The sequence below is a fragment of the Phascolarctos cinereus genome, unplaced genomic scaffold, assembly GCF_003287225.1.
Source record: "Phascolarctos cinereus isolate Bilbo 61053 unplaced genomic scaffold, phaCin_HiC Scaffold_5;HRSCAF=322, whole genome shotgun sequence".
NCBI lineage: Eukaryota > Metazoa > Chordata > Mammalia > Diprotodontia > Phascolarctidae > Phascolarctos > Phascolarctos cinereus.
Window position 1 is genome coordinate 59,826,463 of NW_027555958.1, and position 16,875 is coordinate 59,843,337.

At 39.5% G+C, this 16,875-nt stretch overlaps 1 protein-coding gene across 2 annotated transcripts in view; it reads left to right on the plus strand.

The window, feature by feature from the left end:
• Positions 1-8,190: 8,190 nt before the first annotated feature.
• The window catches only part of WDR47 (WD repeat domain 47), a 75,137-nt gene continuing 66,452 nt past the window's right edge, over positions 8,191-16,875 (plus strand). For both annotated transcript variants that reach the window (XM_021000540.2, XM_021000543.2), the window contains exon 1: positions 8,191-8,484. The gene's annotated coding sequence lies outside the window, so the exon portion shown is untranslated. The remainder of the gene's footprint in view (positions 8,485-16,875) is intronic.

Here is a 16,875-nt window from a genome sequence, read left to right on the forward strand (position 1 = left end):
GCAGTGAAAGAATTGGGACTTGGTGTTAGATCTTTTAAATTCAAGCCTGGGACTCTTTATCACACCTCCCGTACACCAATCTACTTTAAAATAAGCTTTGATGCCTTTTTTACATCATAGCTATTTCTGGATATGATCCCACTGACCCCAGAATTGAATCCTCCTCTGAAACATAGGAAGACAAGCAAAAACAATAGTGGCTGTACCTGGAAAAAGTACTGCTGTATTTTCATTTATTTCTTAGTAAGCACATTCATTGGGAAAAGTAAGTAAGGCAGTACAAAAGGCTAATACCACCTAGATTGTGCTGCCTTTTTCAAAATTAAAGAACAGAAATTCACATTCAAACAGCAATTGTATTTTAAGTTAGACTTGATTACTTCTTGGCACAGGTAATGTGCCAATACTGCCAGTTTTAAAGGTATAGTGCAGGATTTAACTATATAGCTATATGTTAGAATTTATCATTTACAAATGACCCTTCACACAGTCAAGTTTTAAAATCTAATCCTCATCTTTCAATTATTTCCCAGTTTTAATGATTAATTCTAAGATTGCATCCTCCTCCTATACAAAAAATTCGAAGGTGATACTGAAAGGTAAAAACAGTACACATATTGATTCCAGTTGCCTTATACAGTACAATCATTTATGTTTCTTTTTAAATTTGGAAACTTTTGAAAGAAATTATGGATTTCAGTGCAGAGTGTGCTCAGTGCATAGAAGATAAAATTCAAGGGAAGAATTGCAAGTAGCATCCCAGAGCTCCCAAAGGCTCCACAACCTTATTTCTTTAAGAACCTTAACCACTAATTTCTGTCTGGAAAAGTCTGGTAGTATTGAGCATTGGAGCTGAACTCAGAAATGGGGCCGCTGAACTGTCTAAAAGAATCTCTGCAGGCTGCATATTGACTTAGGAAACCATGTTTTATTGTATTTTTATTCCATTGTTCAATATTTCCCAATTGTATTTTAATCTGATTTGGGCTGCACTCGGGAGTGTTAAGCCACATGTAACCCTTGGGCCTTAACTCCTCTGGTTGGATGATCAGGGCATTTCAACAAATTTATCTACTACTTTACCACTATTTTATTTTAAGGCTGTTTCTAAAACCTGTCTCCCTGGAGTCTACAGAATACAAGTAAATGTCTGGTTTCCATTTCAAAGGACACTGGAAATGATGACATACAGAATTAATCAGCTTGAGTAACAAATTGTATTATGCCATGCTTCAATACAGTTAGTCTGGGATAGTGGGCTTGGCACTGAAAGACAGTTTGCAACTTTAAGCACCAATTTTCTCATCTGTAAGCTGGCATATTACTTGTCTTGACTACATGACATAGGTGTTTGTTGTACAGTCGTTTTCAGTTGTGTTCAACTCTTCATGATCCCATTTGGGGTTTTCTTGGCAAAGATACTAGAGTAATTTGCCATTTCCTTCTCCAGCTCATTTTACAAATGAGAAAACTGAGGCAAACAGGTTTAAGTGACTTGCCCAAGCTTACATAGCTAGTAAGTGTCTGAAGACAGAGTTGAACTCAGGAACATGAGTCTTCCTGTCTCCAGACGTGGCACTCTATCCACTGTTCCACCTAGCTGCCCTAAGTGTGTGTATGTGTGAAAGTGGGGCCTGGAATGTGCCGTATAAGTGTAAACTAGAAATAATTTTATAAATTTATCAATTACTTTTGCTCTCCAACTATATATAGGAAAAAAATAAAGATATCTTTTCATTATATAACAGTCTGATCAAAGAAATCCTGAACTTATAGCATGTAACTTATTTAAACATTAGCACAAGATTCATATTTGCAGAATTTCAAGGTTAAATTTTCTTCTGAATTCTTCAGTGACTGACTTGTGTGCTTTTCTCAGCACCTGGAATTTGCATAGGTTATAATTATATGGAAAACTATCAATGTAGTCTTTCTGTAGAGAAGTAACAGGAAGCTTGTCTTATTGCACATATTGGTTAAGGGTTTAAATCATAAGTAATGACTCTGTACAATATTGACATTATAATACTTGTATCTTCAAATTATATGATTTTCAAAGATCCAAGGCCTGTGCCTTTAACTGAGTGACTCACTCTCTTTTGAATGACTTGTTGATATGGTGACAATTAGTAGGAAAGGCAAAATGATATAATCTTAGTCAAACTAGGTTTATATGGAAGAAAAAGTGAGATCATCAGTGTAATTAAGATGATCTTGCAAAAATCTGATATTGTATTAGGAAACCAACGTCCTGCCAAGACATTGAGAAGAGTCTGTGGTGACTCTATCAGCCAGGTAACTTGTCCTATTTTTGAATCTGTCATGAAGTATAATAGTCCCATACAGTTCCTTATGGTTAAAACGAGGGTGGGGTACCTTCAGCTTCGAGGACACGTGACCTTCTAGGTCCTCAGGTGTGGCCTTTTGACTGAGTCCAAGTTTTACAGAACAATTTTGGATTCAGTCAAAGGTCTGTACTTGAGGACCTAGAGGGCCACATGTGGTCTCAAGGCTGCAGTTTCCCTACCTTGCATCAGACCCTTAGCACAAAATCTCTGCCTTATTCATTCAATGAATTTTTAATCAATAAATATTTGAATTTCTGTGTCAAGTACTATACAGTAGAAGTTGGTTTTTTTGTTTGTTTTTTGGTGAGGCGATTGGGGTTAAGTGACTTGCCCAGGGTCACACAGCTAGTAAGTGTTAAGTGTCTAAGGGTGGATTTGAACTTAGGTCCTCCTGACTCCAAGGCCAGAGCTCTACTCACTGCACCACCTAGCTGCCCTGATAATAGGAGCTTTAACAATGGAATAACATAGTCATTGCTCTTTAGGAGTTCATAATTTGGTAGGAGAGATGAGCTATATGTACAAATATCTAGAACAAAAAACAGTATGTGATAAACCTTCCCTCACCCCTAATTTTAGCCTGTTCAGAATGTCACATATTATCCAAATTAAAATCTGGCAATCTAATTAGTAAATATCCAACTATTTTTTTCTGGGCAATATTAAGATAGTAACTGTAGCTATCCACCGAGAATCTGTGAGAGTGATGGCTCCCTGGTGAACTGTACTGATAATAGGTTGGGCCACATGCCATCTCCTCTGGGACCAGTCACAGAACCCAGCACTCATGCTAACAGTTTGGCTCCCAGAGGACAGCTGACTACGACTCTCCTCAGAATCCTAAGGTCGTGCATGTCTAGTAGCATAGCTCATCAGCCCCCAGCAGTATGCTTCCCATTGACATTCATCAGCTATGCTTCCATTAGTTTTGAGAAAAGGCCATATACTTAGGTGGTAAGAACAGTCGGTGCAAAACATCTCCCCCAAAGTCTGGGGCAGTCTCCCCCACAAGTACACACATGTTAATGAGAGAGTGTAGAGAATACGTGTGCCTACAGGGCAAACTCACAAATGTTGGTTTCTAGGAGTCCTTTTTGAGTCCATTTCTGGCATTCCTTTCTGGTGTAAGGAGTCACATTCCTTGGATGCTTCCTCCCTTGGATGGTTAAATTTTTGTATCCATCTGTATCAAAATGTGTCCATGTTCTCCTCAGTATTTTTGTGCCTGTTCTCAGTTTGATGCGTTTTCTCCAACTAGTCCAGTCTTTTCAATAACACGGTCAATGGAAGGAAGGGTAGTGTGTGTGTGTGAGACCCTGCCTCTTTGGTCGCTATGTCCACTTCCTTGATGCTCTGTGGTACAGGCGCGAGGATCTGCTTACTCAAGGCACTCATGAGCCTGGAGTTCACTACTTGACTGGCCTTACTGCTGAACTTTCTCTATTTTAAGCCCCCAGCATCTCGGTTAGTTTGTTTAGATAGCCAATCACATTCCTCTGGACACAACTAAGGAGGAGTTTGCATCTATCAGAGGGATCCCAAGGTGAAAACAATATTGTATGTGCATTTTTTAAAGAACCTAATCATGTCTGTTGAATGATTGAGGTGAGAGTGTCAAATCCCCTCCTTTACACTAGGTAATACGCCTTTCTATTCTTTCAGATTAAAGTATTTCTTACCTTTGGTGTGAGGGCTTGCCAGCCCTTTTCAGAGCTGCTCATCCACCTTTGGAGTCTACCTGGCACTCCCTTCTCCCCTGTGGTTCCAATCTGTAGGATGCGCATTGGCCTCATGCTGATAAACAGTCTCCTTGACAGGCTAAACCAGGTTGAGGGTATTTGATGGGCCTCAAACCTATCATTGAGTTAGGGGGATGTCTACCCCGAGGATGTGAAGACTTCCCCCAGCAGAATGGGTGGATGAGAACAACTTGTTCCAATGGCCATGAAGGCAGCTGCACCTGGAGACGTGGGGTGCTTAGAGCTTGGTCAGACATCAACGAGCCAAGGTCATCCATTGCATCCCAATCCATCGCCAGTTGTTCTGACTTGGTTTTGCCACTTGATTTCAATAACTCTGGAAGTGAGGGTGAGGCTGCCTGACTGTGTGCAACTCTGCTTTACTTAAATCCAGTTCACCCACAGAATCAATCAGTCATATCCATGATGTCATTGGTCCTTTTTGAAAATGAAGGACAATTTTGGAGAACAATTTGAATACAACATCAAGTTGTACATTCTGCCTGTGATTTCTCAACAATGTCTCTATTAGGGAATAGAGTTGGTGGACTGTTTTCTTCCCTGACTTAGAATTGGTAAAACATAATAAATGTATAAATGTTGCCTGGTTGATGTTGGCCCCACTCTCTCAGGCCTGTCATATTCACACTCTTCCCTGCAACCCCTCAGGGGTACCCTGGGGCCCATATGACCTGAGGCTTAAGGGAAGGGACCTATAATTCTCGTACTTCCCCTTACAGCACGACTCTCTCATCACAGTCTGTTGACAGCGCCACTATGCTCCCTCAGATACAAATGCAGCTAAAGCTGTGGCTGGCGCTGACTCGGGCCCTTTTAAAGATACCAGCAGTTCTAGTGACACAGCTGGACTCTCAACCATGACTCCAAATGGAGTCAGTTGCAAAATGTTCACACAATCTCCTACCACCACCATTCTTCCAGAATTAGCTTCCTAGCATCCTTCACATGGATGATGCCACCTTAGCAAACTAATTACATATCGAGAGAAATGATTATTTTTCTATTTATAACCAACTATTGAACTAGGATTGAGGTTTTTCCTTTTTATTTCCTCACTTAGGGACCACATTCAGTCAGTCTCTGAGGGTTGTTGCTGATAGATGAGATTGCCCAAATCCTTGGGGTACATGCTCCTTGATCTTGGGCAGCCCCAAGGAAATGGGCCCCTTGTCCTTGGAACCCTCTATTAGAATTTAGGGTGACCCAGCTTATGAAAGGAAAAAAAAACCCTGAGTGGTCTGGGTAGAGATGGATTCCTCCATCCAGTTTGCTGGGGGTAGCTGAATTTCATGGATCAAGTCACATTCTCAGTAGGAGGAGCTGAAGACTTTTAGCCCACCCTCTCATTAATTACTCACCAATCAAGGTTGATTTTTACCTGTCAAGGGCACCTCCTTTTCCAAAGGTATTTAAGCATTCAGAGATCTCCATGGTTTTGTCTTTGCTTCCTGAGAGAGATCACTGACCGTCAATTTGTCAATTATTGCTAGCCTAATGAATAAATTGATTATTAATTACTCAGAAACTCTGTCTTTCAGGCTTTTCATTCATAACAATATGCACATGTTCCAGAGCCCTATGACATGAGAAAATAAGCCCTATTATATATGAAAAAAAAATGTTTAGCATTAGTCACGTGGATAAATAGATGTCTTCCCTGGGAAAGGATTAAAGTTGCTCACTCCTTCGCTTGATCTCAGTTCATATTTTCTTCCTTTCTTGAAGTGACCTGAAGTTTTCTTATTTAGCACTGTTTTTTTTTTTTAAATATTTCTTCTTGTAAGGTTCCTTTTGGCTCATTTCAGGACTGGGAATTACTTTTAATTTGTAAAATTAAACTTAAATTATTCAAGTTTCTTCACAACTGGATGCTAAAATAGGCTGATCATTAAGTGTCTACTTCAGAAAAAAATCACAGACTCACAAGGGATATTAGTTATATAGATTATGATAATAATATTATAAAACATATATTACAATTCTATAATACACTATAATATAATGATGTCATCAAGTACATAATAATATTAGCATATTATATAGCAATATATTATACAATAGTTATAGAGATGATAACATTAGCTAATACTATGTACAATGAAATTATATTCTCCCTTTCTTTTGCAACTCCTCATGCATATATTACAATATACTGAATTACATATTAGGTACTCAATCAGGTACTGTGTTAAGCACTGGGGATACAAAGAAAGGTTTATATAAGATAGTACCTCTCCTTAAGGAGCTCACAATCTAATAGTGGAACATAACACATAAAAAGAAGCCAAGAAGGGGGAAGAAAAGTGAGGGGAGTAGGAGACTGGTTTGAAGGAGAGGCAGATGGTAAGATTTGGAGAATCTTAGGATGCCATGGCAGAGAAGATGATAAAGTCTGGCAGTACTCCATCTCATGGAAAGCAATAGAGTTGATGAAAGTCCTTTGAAAACTGTAAAACCCAAAACAAGTGTAAGGTACTATTATCATTATATTTACGGCCAGTGCAAACAAAATAAAATTTATGAACTGAGTGGGAATCTAAATGGAGCTGTTATAATAGCAATATTATCAACATAATGATGCCATTATGAAGGCTTGTGTGTAGGATACAATTATAATTTACTTTTAATTACTTAAGCAATGCTATGAGCCCTTTGGCAAGGGGGCATTTACCCAATAAAAAAGTGTGTATGTTAGCAATGTTTGGAGCTATTTTTAGGGAAGGGTTCAGTGAGAAAAGCAATGCTTCTTCTTTGGACCAAAATACAACCAATCATGTGTAACCTTTGTGAACCTTGGAGTGCTGTATAAATGTGAGCTATTACTGGTTCAATGTGTCTGAGATCTCAACCACATGGATGTTACATCAATCAGTGAGGACTGCTTTCTAGGCTTTCTCATCCCCTGTGACCTTTGTAAATGTTTCAATCCCTTCTAGCTCTAAATCAGATGGGAAGGACTGATCTGTTTATAGCAAGACATTTTGTTGTGGCAAAAAATTGGAAACAAAATGTGTGCTCATCAATTGGGCAGCAATAGAACAAATTGTGTTATAAAAATGCAGTGGGACTTCATTGCACCTTAAGAAATGAGGAATGTGACAGATTTCAGAAAAAATATGAAAAGACTTGTGTAATGATAATAACAGTATCTGGAGGGCAGGGATTATTTGATTTTTTCAATTTGTAACCCTTTTCCTAGCACAGTGCCTGGTTCATAATACGGTAGTAACTAGATCTGTGATTTCTTTTATATAGAGAATTTCTGAACATACCAGTAGACACCTTGTCTATAATTTATTATATTCTTAAAGAATTGCCTAGACAACACTGGATGGTTAAATAACTTGCCCAGAGTGATACAGACAGTTTGTATGAGGAGTCATCTCAAATGACTCCAAGAGCTGATTATGAAATTTTCAATGTGAAGAGTTATACCTCAGAAATCAGCAAACACTACCAAATTAGGTATTGATGTATTGTTTTGTTGACTGTCTAGACTTAAGAGATGGAGGATATGTTAATAACGCAGGTTAAACTTTAAAAAGTTTTTTTTATGGGAGCTGGTTGTTAAATATTGTCCAGTCCACTATTGGCAGGGCAAGCTTTGAACCCAGATCTATCTTCCTTTCTCTCTTTCTTTCCATGAGGCCATTCACTATTTGTTGTTAGATTGGTGTGCATGGCGGTGTAATCTGTGTGACAATCTTTAAGGGACAGACAGACAACGAATACCAATGGCATCTGGAAAGGGAAAGATTGGGGGAGGTTTGGAAATGTCCTGGAAGACTTCTCAGAGGAGGAGGTACTTGAGCTGGGCTTCACAGGATGGGCAGAAGAGACAGACAGCCTCTCAGCCTGGGGGAAGTTCATATTGTTTAATGTCCCCAAAGGAGCAAGTGACTTCACCACTTAAGGCTTCGGAGACAGTGACGACCCAGGGAACCCCCAGGGCCAAGAGACTGGGAGGGCTGACCGCCTCTCTCTCCCCTCCCCCTTCTCCTCCCCATCCTTCCCCTCCCCGCCCCTCCCTCCTCCCGCCGCCCCTCCCTTCTCCCCATCAGGATTCCAGTCTCTGCCCTCGGCTCAGGCAGCGGCCTGGCCGCCCGGATTGGTGGGGTCCTGACGGGCTCAGAGGGGCGTCGTGATTGGCTGGAGCTCTTTGGCTCGAGCCCCACTTGACAACTGCAGTCCGGGAGAGGCTGTGCGGGAGCCGCCGCCGCGGGGCCGGGGGAGGGACCGCCTGCCTGCCTGACCGACCGAACGACCGAGGGACGGACGGACGGACGGACGGACCTCGGTCCCCCGCACTCTGCATCAGTCCCGCCGGCCCGGCTTTTTCTTCTGCTGCGTCCCTGGGCTCACGCCGGAGCCCTCAGGTGAGTGACCCTTGGGGAGGGGAGAAGGGAGGCGAGGCGGGGGCGGGGCCGGGCCGGGCCAGGCGTCCGCATCTGGTTCCCTTGGTCACCACCTGTCAGAGGGCCCGGCGCCTGGGGCTGGGGGTGAACCGCCTGGGAGCTTCCCGGGGCAGAGACTGGGGGGGGGCTGAGGAGGGCGGGGGCCGACCCCTCCCCCATCCCGCCTGGACCCCGGTGCCCTCCCGGGAGGGGTCGGGGTGCGGATCGCGCTGAGCCGGAGGAAGGACGGAGGCGCGTGAGCTGCCCGTCGTTCCTCCGCCACGGCCGGGGCTGGGCAGCGGCTGAGGCCCGGGGCATCACCTAGAGATGATGCGCCGGTGCCGGTTCGTAGCACGGTATTGGGTGGCCCTGCCGCGCCTCGGCTCTGCACCTCTTATGTAAGGGGGGCCGTGGTATTGTTCGGACCACGGGCTTGTGGAAGGGGGCGCCTGCGTGGAAAGAAAGGGCTGGGGTGCGGTGGGAGAGCTGCTCCCAGCTTTGGGAAGAGGCTGGAACGGGAGGGGCAAGGCCCTGCCAAAGGAGGGCTGCCAGAGCTGGCTCCCTCTTCCTCGGGTTGTTTTTTATTTTTTTTGAGTGGGGGTTATTTTGACCAAATGATTCTCCTTAACCTCCCGAACGAAGGAACACTAATCAGTTATCCTGACTGAGAGAGTTTTCTGAGCAACTTGGTTCCCTTTTCTTCATGAAAGGAGTCTTTGTTCCCTCCTGATCCATAGATTATGATCCTAACGCTTATATACCCTCTTTCCCTTCCTTTGTTGTGACTTAATGGGATGTTTCATAATGTTGGTAACAGGAAAATGAATCCCTGGGTTTTTAATATATTGTAAATGTTTTCTTGTTGCAAAGGATTTTCATTGCTATATGCCTGTTAAATTTTTTTTTTTGTCTCTGGTGTCACGTGTGAGTAGCAACCCCCCCTCCCCGTTTTTTTAACGCTAGAAAGGAGAAAAGATAAATAGTGTTCTCTGTTAAGTCATATGCTTTCTAGTGTCATTTTGGAAAATGTAGTGATAAATCATTTTATTTAGGGAAAATAGTTTGATTCTAAGGTGATGTGAAACTGTTCTGTTCTATTTAAATGACTATCCCAGTAATTTTATATTTGCTTTTTTTTTAGGGGTGGCAAATTGGTCACAAACACTCTGTCCTTTTATTCTTTTTTTGCTTCTAAGTAAAGACAGTAAAAGGGATTTAAGCTAACGAGATAAGCTGAAAGAACTGGGAACCATCCATATTCCTGGTGTGTGACAACTATTTAATCCTTTGCCTCCCTTGCTCTGTAAAATAAGGATTTTCAGCCCCTTACAAAATGCATGTGAATATTTTAAAACTACCCATGACTCCATTTGAGACTTTTAAAAAAATGCATAAGATGCTGAGAATTCCAATGACTAGATCACCAGTTCTCATGCATTGTAAGATTACCTGAGTTAAAACCTTATTGTGCTTCTTATTGGACCTTGCTTAAGTGCATTTCTTTATATGTAAAATGAGGATAATACTTGCCCATTATTTTAATCACAGGAATATCATTAGTTAAATAATAGGTATGATAGCATGCTGAAAATAAGGATGCTGTCAACTCGTAATTGTCCATATTAATAGAGGGAAACGTTGTCAGAGATGATTGATACATAATCCACTCGTTTGGCTGGAAGTTGAGGAGTTGTTCTTCACTATTATGGAATTAGGAAACTTACTGTGAGTGCAGATCTGTATCCCAGAACAAGTTTGGGCATGCTAAAGCTTCGTAATGGGAAATCTTAATGTGAGGTGTGTACCACTTGTCAGAAGTCTTTGATTCTCAAATGCTATATGGTCATTCTCAGTAACTGGGTTAGGATTGCTTCCCTGCTTTACTATGGCCTCAAGCTACCTGGGAGGATATGACATGTGGGATAAGTTTCCAAAAAATACCGTAATCTTAAGTTTGGGTTTTGGGTCCTCAGATAATCATGAGTGGACTCCCTCCACAAACTTATAAATGATCTGTTGTCAAATCTGATGGCCTTTGCTCAGTGTTCACCTTTTGTGACCTCTCTTTGGTAATTGACCCTTTAACCACTCTCTCCTGGATACTCTCCTGTCTGTGTTTTCCTGCCACTGCTTTCTCTTTTTTTCTCCTACCTATGTGACTGCTTATTCCCAGTCTCTTTTACTGGATGATCATTCATATCATGCTCTCTTAACTGTGGGTATTTCTTAAGAATTAGCCTGGGTCCTCTTCTCTCTAGTCTCTCACTTGGCGACATCATCAGCTCCCATTTTCAAATAACTCCCAGATCTACATATCCAGCCCTTGCTACTGTTGGCCTCTCATACTTATCAAGTCCAAAATGGAACTCATTATCCATCCTCTCCACTCCCCCACAACATACACCTTTTCAGGACTTTTTTTTTGTTTTGTTTTGTTTTTTGTTAAGGACACCACTGTCCTTATATTCAGCCAGATTTGAAACCTTGGTGTCATCCTCTACTCTGTCCTTTTTCATACCACATATCCAGTAGATTGCCAAATTTTTTTGCCTCTATAACATATCTCATATCCTTTACTTTCTTTCCACTCATATAGCCACTCTAGCTTATGCCCTTATCACTTCTGTCCTGAATTAGTGCCATCACCTCCTAATTGGTTTTCTTGTCTGAAGTCTCTCTTCACTCCAGTCTATCTGCCACAGAGACCAACATGGTTTTCCTAAAGCACAGGTTTTGATCACATCACTCCACTACTCAAACTCTTCCTGTTACTTCTGGGATAAAAAATAAAGTCCTCTAATTGGCATTTAAAGCTCTTCATGACCTGTAGCCATTCTATTTTTCCAGTATTATCACATGTGACTCCCCTTCTACTGCCCCACCAAACTAACCTTACTGTTCTTCATATACCACATTCTATCTCCCTTCTCTATGTCTTTGCCTTTTGCCTAGAAAGTATTCTCTCCTCATCTGTTAGAATCCCTAGTTTCTCTCAAGGCTCAGTTCATATTATGCATGAAGCCTTTCCTGATCATCACAGCTGTTAGTATCTTCTGCCCTTCCTTCAAATTACCTTATATTTATGTAGTGCATGCACACACAGGGGGGCCATCTCCAGTTGTCCTGATCTGTACCTTGCAGCTGGACCCAGATGGCTCTGTAGGAGAAAGTGAGGCTGGTGACCTTACACAGCCCTACCTTACTTAAATCCCATTCATTTACAAGTCATGGCATCATCATCCTGATATCATGGTCCTCTTTGACAGCTAAGGAAAAACAACAATAGCACGTGTGCACACACACACACACACACACACACATACACACACACACGTAATAAATAGGTAAAGAATTGAAAGGGACTTTTTGTCTCTTGATGGAATGTAAACTTGGAGACTTTTGACTATTTGACTTTTTCCTTTGTATCCTTAATACCTAGTGCATAGTAGATGCTTAATAATTGCTTGTTGATTAATAAAAAATGTATGTCTTCCCCAAATGTCTTTCTTCCATAATATTCTCATGTAGTTTAAAATTTCTTTAATATCTTGGAGTATGTGCAGTAAGTGGTCTGTCACCTTAGTGAAAGAAAACATGTTTCATTGCATCTTATGTCAGAACTTGGCATTTATTTTTGAATCAGTGAAAGATTGTGGATTCATTTGATTTGGGATTAGACAATTTGGAAAATGAGTGGGTACTATTTAGCTTTTTCTTTTCACTTGGGGAAGGTGGTTACTATCAAGATTTTATTAAAAATTACTACTGTGTGAAAATGTACATTTTTTAAAATAATATTTACACCTGAGCAAATTTAATTGGTACTGACAGGGGCCTTGTTTTGTGACTCTTGTTGACAAGCTGAAAAAGAAAATGGAATTTTGAGTAAAATTTTACCTGCTAAAAATGAGTTTTCTGGATATAAAATTACAAATGCTTATCGTAGACATGCTTGGTGTGCTAAAGAATTTTTTTTCAAATTCTTACAAATTTGTTTTGACTGTTTTGTATGTACCTTTGAAAATAACATTGGGTAGGGTTTTTCTCTCCCCATTCTAAATAAACTAAGGTTTTAAAATAATGTTGTAAAAATGTTTCACTGAATAACTTGTATCTTTTTTTAATGGATCTGTGATTTTTCATTGGTGTAGAAGCTCTCTGTGAAGAACTCCCTCTACCAATGCACATCAGCATTTGCTTAGCAATTTATAGATTGAGAAAATTACTGAGAGTAGTACTGAGAGATTAAGTGACTTGTTAAGGGCCATTGGTTTTTTGATTTTTTATTTATTTTTATTTTTTGGCTAGGCAGTGGGGTTAAGTGACTTCTCAGGGTCACACAGCTAGTGAGCGTCAAGTGTCTGAGGCTGGATTTGAATTCAGGTCTTCCTGAATCCAGGGCTAGTGCTCTATCCACTGCCATCTAGCTGCCCCTAAGGGCCATTGTTAAGCTAGTATGTGTAAGAAGTTGAACTTGAACCCAGGTCTTTCTGACTCCAAGGCTGTTTGTCTATCCACTAGATTCTGCCACTTCTCAGTATGATCTTAGACAGTAGTAATAACCTTGAGTCTAAAATATAAGAATTTATAGCATTGTTATTTAGCTTAATACTGATCAAATCATACCTGTAGTGTTACGTTCAATTCTGGTTGCCGCAGTGTAAGAGTGATATTGACAAGCTAAAGTCAGCCTAGAAGAAGGTGAAGGGATCATATAGAGTTGTCCTTATTGTCCCATCATATCTGACTCTTTGTGACCCCTTTGGGGTTTTCTTGGCAAAGATACTGGAGTAGTTTTGACATTTCCTTTTCCAGTTCATTTTACAGATGAGGAAGCTGAGGCAAATAGTGACTTTCCCAAGGTCACACAGCTAGTAGGTATCTGAGGGCAGACTTGAGCTCTGGTCTTCCTCACTTCAGGCCCAACACTCTATCCACTGTACCACCTCGCTACCTATTTGCCCTTTATTGTTTTGGAGGACAGAATTAGGACCGAAAGGGGGTAGAAGCTGCTAGGAAACAGATCTTAGTTCAACAAGAAAAAACATCCTAATAATTAGATTTCTCCAGTGATAGAATGGACTTTCTACATAAGAAGTGAGCCCCTTCTCATCATTGGAAGTATTCTCCAAGTGACCATTTGTATATAATTAGTATTAAAACCCTAGAGTAAAAAACTTCATGGAGGCATCGAGGTGGCTCAATAGATAGAGTGCTGGCCTGGAGTCAGGAAGACTAGAGTTCAAATCCTATCTGCACATTCACTAGCTGTGTGGCCCTGGGCAAGTTACTTAACCTCTGTTGCCTTAATTCACTGGAGAAGGAAATGGCAAACTGTTTTGATATTTTTGCCAAAAAAACAGAGTCAGACACAACCATATGACTAAATAACAAAAAACTTAGTGGCTAATTTCATAGTATCTACCCATTATAAGGAGCATTGTGGACAGTGACTGGACCTCTGAATCTGGAAGACCTGAGCTCACTCAAGTACTACATCTTCCATATAATGGCAGTATGATCCTAGGCAAGTCACATTTTGTGTCCCAACAACTCTTTAGGACTATGAGTTGCTGAATGGCTGCATTAGTAGAGGAATTTTCCTCACCTGAAATTCACTATATCATGCACAGGTCAGGAAGTGGAGGCATTGAATATAGACAGCTTTTTCCTAGGAGTTTGACTGTGAAAAGAAGGAGAGACATTGGATATTAGCTTGGGAGGGTGGAAAGGTAAGTGAATATATTTTTCTTAAGCTTGGAGGAGTTTCAAACATGGGAGGAAAGAACTAGTAGATATTGAAAGATTGAAGATAAAAAAGAAGGAAGAAAAAAGCCCTAGGACAAGGTTTCTAAACTTTTTTTGCGTCATAGACCCATTGGCAATTGGGTGAAGCCTGTGGATCACTTCTCATAATAAATGCAAAAAGTAAAATAAATATGATTTCAAAGGAAACCAATAAAATTGAAATAAAGATATAATTTTTTCACATCCAAGTGTACAGATCTGGCATGGATCCCTTGTAGATCTGTGAACCCCAGGTAAAGAACTCCTGCTTCAGGAGGAGAAAGGAAGGGGGATGTAGTTAAGTGCAAGAAGAGGGTTTGGCCTATCCTTTCTTACTTTTTCCTACACTTCCCTGCCCCCTTCTTTTAGATCAAGAAATGAAAAATCTAATAGTAAACCTATTTAATAGAAAGCATTTTTGAAAAAAAAAAGCCTAGATCTGGCCATTTTTGAAAAACCTCACAACTGAATGTATCTTTGTATAATGATAGTGAAAATAGAGTGTTCTTTAGTAGGAATGTAAGAATATGAAATGAGTACAGGTTTTGTGCTTTGACTGTTAATGCAATATGAATTAAATCATGATTACAGTGTCAAAATGAGTAAACTTTTTAATTCAAAATACAGATATTGAAATTTTTTTTAGATTTCCTACTCAGATATTGATATATGTTTAAGATTTCTTTAGTATCTAAATTATTGTAAATTACATATAATTATAATTATAAGCTTAGCCTGTTTTGTTAATTTTTTTGGTCTGGTTTTGTATAGATATACACACATGCTTTTTATTTTTTTAAGCCCCAAAACAAAAATATAATTACAATAATCCATTGACTTCTTATTTTTTCTTTTCTACATTTTTCCCAAAGTAAATTCAGATTTAGGTGTCATAGTTTTGAGAATTAAGAAGGGCTAGAGAGTTTAATATTAGACATTAGTTTTAGAAACAGTTTCTCACAAAGGGAAACTAGAACTTTGATTTCTAGTTCATTGCTTTGATGAATCCTTTGTTCCTCTGGCAAAAATGCAGCAGAAAGTCTAGTCAGCTTGACAATACAGCTTTCAAAATTACTAGCAGAGCAGATTGTGGTTTGGCAATTTTTTGGTAGACATTTGTTGTTATTTCTTTTTTGGATGTGATCTAATTTTAAATAAGACAGTGTAGATTATATAGGTTGAGGAAATGTGTAACAGAGTTAGGGGAAGAGATTTCTGTGTATCTACATTCAGATCTCCATCCTTAGGGACTGGTGATTAACATCAATTACATTTTACTGTGACCAGTTTTTTTTTTGTGGGGGAGGGAGTATATATTTTGGCATTTAAAGCTTTCCATTGTTGTCATATTTAGGTAGCATTTTTTAATGCTTTCAAAAAATTTAAGATAACTTTTTTCCTTTCCCCAAAGTTTATTTTGAAATACCAGATTTGTTTAAATTCTTATTTTTGTGTTGAAAAATTCAAGATTTGTCCTGCTTTAAAGATGCTGCTGTTACTAATCCTCTGAAATAGAATATTTAAGACCTTCAAGATATGATTTTTTTGTTTTTGCATTTGCACTAATTTTTTGAATTATAAAATAGATACATATTTTATGATTTAATCTAAGTAATTAAACTACTGGGAATAATAAGCTATACTGATTGAAGATTTCATGGCATTTTCATGACAATATATTTTTATAGGTTTTTATTAATAAAGGCATCTTAAAATAGTACTACAAATATATATATATGTATACATCTTGTAGAATAAATCAATATTTAGATCAGATCTAAGCATAGTATATTAATTGTTCTTCTGCCAAAATCAATGGAAGAAATAGAGCATAAATGAGAATAGAAAGTATCGTAGAATCTAAAAATTGGGAGAAATTTCCTAGCTGGAGGAATTGTCAGTAGGTGGACCTGAGAAGGAGACTGTTCCAGGTATAAGGAATGGCAGGTATAAAGACATCAAGGGTACAGAATGAGACTGGGGAATGGTTATAGTTCAAAATGGCCAGATTTTTGAATGCTTAAAGGTCACTACTATGAAATAATGCTGGAGAGGTGAATTAGAGCCAGATTATAGAGCACTTTGAATGCTATGCCAGGGGATTGTACTTCATTTCATGGGCAGTGGGGAATACCAGAGGGGAATGATGTGATCAGATTTGTATTTCCATACTATTTAGATAGATCTGTGATCTCACAAATGTGAGCACTTCCCTTGATGATATATGTAGTAAACCATTTATGTCTGCTTATCCTGTGCAACTCTTGTCCACAGCTTTCTAGTAAATCTGCCACAGGGGGTCTGCCTAACAAACTGGGGTCCATTCTCTAGTTCTCTTGAGATTGTATATTGCCAAACCAATGAAACTACCAAAGAATTATTTTTTTTGAGCTAGAAAAAACAATGACAAAATACTTTTGGAAGAAGGAAGAAAAGATCAAGAATCTCAGGGTGAATAATAAGAAAAGTGGGAAGAATTAACAGTACGTTACCAATACCAGATCCAAAACTGTAGTAACAAAGTAATAATCGTCAGAACTATTTGCTGCTATCTAAAAAGAGTGGTTAGGTATCCAACATATAGAA